This window comes from Quercus lobata, chromosome 2, assembly GCF_001633185.2.
Source record: "Quercus lobata isolate SW786 chromosome 2, ValleyOak3.0 Primary Assembly, whole genome shotgun sequence".
Classification (NCBI taxonomy): Eukaryota; Viridiplantae; Streptophyta; class Magnoliopsida; order Fagales; family Fagaceae; genus Quercus; species Quercus lobata.
The window spans coordinates 39,836,417-39,843,481 of record NC_044905.1 but is presented as its reverse complement, the minus strand read 5'-3'; the positions used below and the strand labels follow the sequence as shown (position 1 = coordinate 39,843,481).

Below are 7,065 nucleotides of genomic sequence, written 5' to 3'. Positions count from 1 at the left end.
GTGGGTGCTCAAACTACAAGGAGAGGCCTTGGACATGTATGGTATATGGGATCGACCATATTATGACTATTGTAACCCTCTTAGGCACATAGGACACTATTGACACCAATAATTTGAAAGGAAAATCATTTGATCCATATAATACTAATGGATTCTTATAATACCAAAATGCAGAATTTTTGCTATGTTGTACAACCATAAGAGCGTAAGGTTAATCCACCTTAAGAACTAATTCCACGAAATGAGTTTTATAATACAAAAAAAGAAAAAAAGAAGCTAAAGATATAGCATCACAAGATGAAACTAAATAAATACTGCAAAGAATTCTTTTACATCAACCTAATTAAAAAGATAACAGTGGGCAGGACCCTGAAGATGAAGCTACACCACTGTCTGCACCTGACATTGTTGATGTAGAAACATCATCCCATTGCTCATGCATTTCAGTTCTGACATATTCAACCTCTTCGTAGCTTTGTTGAACATTAGGAGTTTTTTGCAATGTTTGGACTGCCTCCAACTGCATTGCAACTTCTTTCATTGTAGGTCGTTTCTTCCCATTCAAGTTCAAGCACATTTTTGCAAGGTTTGCAATTGCTATGATTTCTTCTTGTTTAGCATCCTTCATAACTCTAGCATCAATAATATCAAACAAATTGTTCTCCTCCATTGAATGAATGAGATATGTGGCTAAACTTCTGCATTCTTTTGCCCTTGTAAAAGAAATCGGTTTTTCTCCAGTTAAGAGCTCAACAAGGACAACACCAAAACTATAAACATCACTCTTTTCTGTAAACTGACTTGATTGGAAATACTCAGGGTCCAAATATCCAAAAGTGCCTTGTACTACTGTGGTTAGGTGAGTTTGATCAACAGCAATGGATCTTGAAGTCCCAAAATCTGCTACTTTTGCTCTGTACTTATCATCTAAGAGAATGTTTGTAGTCTTAATGTCTCGGTGGTAAATGGGTGTAGAAGCTGCTGAGTGTAAGTAGAAAAGAGCTCCTGCAACTTCTGTAGCAATTCGTAAGCGCATTTCCCATGTTGCTGGAAACTCCTCATTTTGTTCATAGAGATATTGGGATAGAGTTCCATTAGGAATGAATTCATAAACTAGCAAAGCAAAGGAACTTTTGTCTCCAAACAACAACCAAGTAGTTTAACCACATTCCTATGGTTAATTTGTGAAAGAATGACAACTTCATTAATGAAGTCTTCGAGTTTTCCTTCATCAATTACTTTGGACTTTTTTACTGCAACAATTTTCCCATCTATCAACATACCTTTATAAACAGTGCCATGTCCTCCTTGACCAAGAATTCTATTCACATTAAAATTGTCAGTGGCCTTTTCCGAATCCTTTGAGTTAAACAATTTGGTAGTTTTCTCAACAGTTACTTCACTTGAAGACAATTGTTGTTGCAATAATAAACCACCATTTTGTTTGAAGAACTTCTCCTTGCGCTTAATATTCTTCCTTTTTTTTACCACTTTGTATGACCACCATCCACCAATGAACAGAAATAATAGTCCAATGATGCCTGTGCTAATACCTGTATAACACAATCAAATGAGAAAGATTACTCCTAGTTTAGCTTATAATAGGGACAACTTCTTCGAATGGCAAAAGGCTAGACAAACTATCCCATAACTAAAGTAGTTAACTTACATTAACAAGTTGTAATCAAAGAGATACGCAAAAAGTGGGTTGTAGATGGAGGATAAAAGATAATAGAAAAGAAGTTTAGCAAAAAAAAAAAAATGATAATAGAAAAGAACAAGCATTAAGTTCTAAATGGTCCAATATACCTAAAGAGTCAAGACCAATCGAAAGCTTATAATAGTTTTGAACAAAATAGAGACAACTTCTTTGAACACCAAAAGGCTAGACAAACTATTCCGTGACAAAAGTATGTTAACTTACATTGACAAGTAGTAATCAAAGAGAATGATACTCTAAAATTCTTGGAAAATTTGTTGAAAATTCGCATAAATTCTTTCGAGTTTTGTTGTGGGTCATCTTTATTTATTTATTTATTTTGAGTAAATAAAAACAACTTGTGGGTCATCTTCATAATGCCATTTGTTAGTAACCAATTGGTTTGTCGACAGAATGAATAGGAAATGTTTAAAAATTGACTTGATTCAAGGGAGTCGCCATCTAAAGAAGTATTAAAAACATAAAAAGATTAAGAGACAAAAGGGAAACAGTAAGCAACAATTGGGTTATTCTTCATTAAATATTATCCCTATGCCTTTACCATTTGGAGTTCCGAACCCACCTTCCTACTTTAGGTAAATCTTTTTTCAATTATTGTAGATCTCAGAGGGTAAAAGGACATACCTATTATGATAATTTTGTTACGAGACTTGTGATCAGAAATTGAAACACAATAATAATCCCCAGGAACATTTACACAGAGATATTGAAGATTGAAGAATCTACATGATCTTGGATTTGCGCATTCATCAATATTTGACATAGTGGCATGTAATAACGAACACAACATTAGAATAGATGTTCAAAATTATCAACAGTAAAACATGACAATGCAAAACTGACATTCATCCAAAAAGTCATTTCCACTGTATAATACAACTGGTCACTAGTCACTAAACAGTCTGATGTCCAAAAAGTATTCATCAAAATATAGTTTTTATCTTTTTATTTTTATGTTATTGTTTTTATAAATATGATATTTATTAACTATTAGTAGGCATTTATTATGATTTTTTTTAATATATATAATTATTTATTCTACGATTTAAAAAAATATTCGATGTGACAAGTTCTAATAGAGGGTATAAATATAAGAGATTATAGGGAATTTACCCTTTAATTTAATGAGCTCGATATGACATAAGAGTAATTAGAAGGAACAAAAAATATATTAGTCAGCTATATAAATGCATTACATGTTTTTAGTAGAAATTTAGGAGGCCATTATTTAAATTTATGTCCAAAATTATTTTTTTACCAAAAATACAAGAGGGTGGGAGGATTTTTGAAAAGTCAAAGGAACCACCCTATTGCCAACAATGAGGGAATTTCAAAGGTAGAAACTAGAAGTCTAGAAACCATCAAGGCCTAGAGACTAGGATAGTAAGGAAAGTACAAGGTTGGAAAGAACTATTGCTTTTATTGTTTTTTAAAGCAAGATGAGAAATGCTGATGAAGACGATAGCACAAGCTACCCAGATCTCAGCCCACCCCTCCCTCATCACTGATTCACCTCTTCGATTGCCAGCCATGCATTAACGAGCTTCGATCTTGACAACCGACCGTAGGCCATGCTCCACCAGGCTTTCCAACACACTGGCTGCCACCACCAATCTCCGATCTAGACGACACCGACCACCAGCCCACTCCACTCCACCCCCAAACCCACCCGATTTGACCGTCGCCGCCTCCATCCACTCCGATTCTCTCTTTCTTTATCTCTCTGTCCCTCAATCTCTCACTTTTTCTTCCCCCTCTCACTGAGTTTGTGAATAAATGATGTTTTTGTTTTGATTTTTGTTTCTTGTGTTGTTTATATATTTTGATTTTCTGTAATAATATTTGTTTGGATCCTAAGAAAATGTGAGAAACATGATAAAAATGGGTTTTCTAGAGTATTTTCAACAACACAACCAAACACTAGAAAATATTTTCCAAAGCATTTTTTGGAATGCAACCAAACACTTGAAAATATTTTCATTTCTTGAAAATATTTTCACTTAAAAATATTTTACGTTCAACCAAACACAACCTAAAATCCAAATTCAGAAACTTCTGAGTGTAAAATCCAAATACCCCCAAGTTTCATAAGGTAAAATCTAAATTTTGAAATTTTAGGGTGTAAAATCTAAACATCCCAACTTTAAGAGTGTTGTTTACAATTTAGCCTACTTTAAAATTTAATTTACTTGTAATAGTAGTCAAATGCACGTTATTCTCATTTACGAGAGGCTTTACTTAAGTTGAAAGTTCAAGAGGAAATTGAGAGGGAAAAAAGGGCTACAACTCGAGCGTTTACTTATTCCATTAGTCCACTTTCTATAATAATAATTATTATTATTATTATTATTATTATTATTATTATTGAAGATGATTGATAGGCTTAAAAAAGGAAGAGAACAAACAGGAACAAAGTAGAAGAAATAAATATACTTTGTCAAACTCCTTTTTTTTTTGTGGCAAAACTATACTATTGGTCCCTAAAATTTATCATGTGAGCGCAATTAATCCTTCAAGTTTCAAGCAAGCGCTATTAATCCCTCAAGTTTTAAAAATATGTGGTACTAGTCCTTTGGTTAACTTCATTTAGAAGTATTACTTACGTGGTTAATGGAATGCTGAATTGTTATTTTTTTTAATGATGTGGCATTTTTAATAGAAAATTACAAAATTATTTACAACTGGTACATATTTTACAGTTTATTGCAAGTGCTTTTACAAACTGATGAGTGGCATGTGAGTCATTATGTTTTTTTATTTTGCTAAAAAAATCTTAGACTCTCCAATATCTTCCTGTGACCCAAGCACTTCATCTTCCTTTACAGCCATTCTCCCAACCACTGTGGCTGCAGCTGCCGTCATTATCATCACCGCTCTTCCTCTGCCATAGCGACTCCTCCAAATGGCCTTCGTTGCCACTGTAGTAGCCAACACAAGCTCTGTCCTTCGCCATTCTCCATGAATGTCCATCGACTGCTTATCTCCTAAAGATCTTTATGTTTCTTTATTCAGATTTGTTTCCAAAGGATCCATAAATAGCTTGAAAAAATGTTTAAATTTGTTTCATTATAAATCTTCAAATGTTTGATGTATTATATTCAAGTTTTATTTTCCTTAAAAAAATTTGAAAAAAAATTGGTCCTTTTTCTTTCTCTACAATGAACCAATGGTAGTCACTGTGGGAATCTTTGTTGCCTATCACTTTTGTTGCTCTCAAAATATTTGTTGGTTTCTTGCTCCTGACACTAGACCACTCTCGTTAACAAGAGAGGATTTGTGGCCAATCAATTTAGATTAGAAAGAGAGTTACGTAAAAGACTTTGTATCCTCAAAGGCGGTTCTCTTCAACTCATATCTGGATTTTTGTTAAGAGAGTTTCTAGTAAATTATTGTTGGCTTTGAGGTGGTCGGGCTACTTGATTAGAAAATTGGAAAATGGTGAAGCGAAGAAAGGGAAAATAAGGAAGGAGAGATTGAGGGGCCGAAGCCAATCCTCTTTTTTTTTTTGGCATAAGAATTAATAAAATCCAATTAAAGATTACATGGCAACTTTATAATTAAAAAGCTGATATGGCATAGGACGCTTAAGTTGTCACGTAGTTTATAAGTGCAAGCAGTAAAATAATAAATGTCACGTCACTTTTCTGTTAGCCACATAAACAATATTTTTAACAGAAATTAGCCGAAAGACTAGCACCACTCATTTTTTAAACTTTAAGGATCAATAGTGTTTATTTGAAACTTAAGGGACCAATTGCGCTCACAGAGTAAACTTTAGAAACCAATAGTGTAGTTTCGTCCTTTTTTTTCCTAACATTATCAAACATAATTTTTGACAAATGATATACCAAAATAATTTTTTTTGGAAAACAATACTTGTCATAATTTTTTCTACAACTTAATAATATGTACAATTTTGATTGATAAATCATCACTTTCAAATAGACCCACATTTTTTTTTCAGCATTTATAGTCACTTATGTCCTAGTCGTGACACAAAAATATATCTACAACTTTGTCATATCCAAAATGAAATTTTATGGTTCACTCAAAATATAAATGAAATTTTGTGACAACATCAAAATTAATTAATTTAATCATTTTTATTTGTCTATGAAAATGAAACATACAATTAATTTATTAATAAATAGATTTAATAGAGTGCGAGAAGTGTACCTTGACATCCATCAACAAGATAGGGATTTCCTTCAAAGCCGGAGTCGCAAGAACATGTAAAAGTTGAACTCATATTACCCAATGACGAAGAACGATTTGCAAACTGACAGGTTGAGTGAGATGAATTACTTCCCATTACAAGAGAAGATAAGTTTGCATTTATTTCCCAATTTAATACCACCGGAACGTGAGACATTTTTTGGACTTCAAAGTGGCTTGTTAAATTTTCCTCGAACCACTTCTGATCTACTAAGAAGGCATACTTGCAATCTTCGGTTCTTTCAAAAGATGCTCTGCCCATTGACTGTATATTTGTGGTAAACACATCGAGATCTGAAGGGATTGTAGTTTTGCAACAGCCGATGCCATTGCAGCTACTGCCGTTTGACTGTATGGTGTCTTTTTCACAAACGGACATGCACCCACCATATATACTTAATGAGCTATTTGAGCCATCACTGGATAGAAGATAAGCCACGTTGGCACAACCCATGGCAACGAATATGTTTCTCAATTTTGAGAAGACAAAGGGACTTGATGCTAAGCTCACATTTGGTGTGCTACGACCATAAGGACACCACCATGACATAGGATAGTTGACGCGAAGTGTGCCCTCTAATGAAATGTCCAGCACCTCCAGATCTAATTTTCTCAAGAAAGGCTTGGTAGAGCCAAGAGTGTTGTTGCAATCTATCGCAAAGGAATCGTCAATGTAGCAACCAGGTTCAATTCCAAAAGGGTATGGAATTGTAATGTTCCCACAAACTGCTGCTGCTCCACTACATGAACTGTTTCCCAAACCCACTGCTTCTGTAAATACATTCATTGACCACAACAAAAACACCATTCCCACCGTCATACCCATCTCTCTCTCTCTCTCTCTCTCTCTCTCTCTCTCTCTCTTTCTGATGATGATGAGTATCAGTGTGAAACAGCAAGGCTAAGCCCTGACTTCTTATGATAAGCCACCACAAAATAAAAATAAAAATTCTAAATATTTCTATGGAAATTGGATAGAAGACCAAAGTCAACATCGAAGTCAGCAAAAGACTAGCAGCCCATATTGACGCGTGGCTTTTAATCTGGTCACTTTAGTAGTGCATGTCCTATTAATATTAGGACTTTCTCTACCATATGTTGTGGCTAAGGGTGTCTGTAGGTTGAATTTG

The 7,065-nt window shown here is 34.2% G+C and overlaps 1 pseudogene; it reads right to left on the bottom strand.

The window, feature by feature from the left end:
- Positions 1-216: 216 nt before the first annotated feature.
- LOC115975588 lies at positions 217-6,815 on the bottom strand (annotated as a pseudogene).
- Positions 6,816-7,065: the final 250 nt, after the last annotated feature.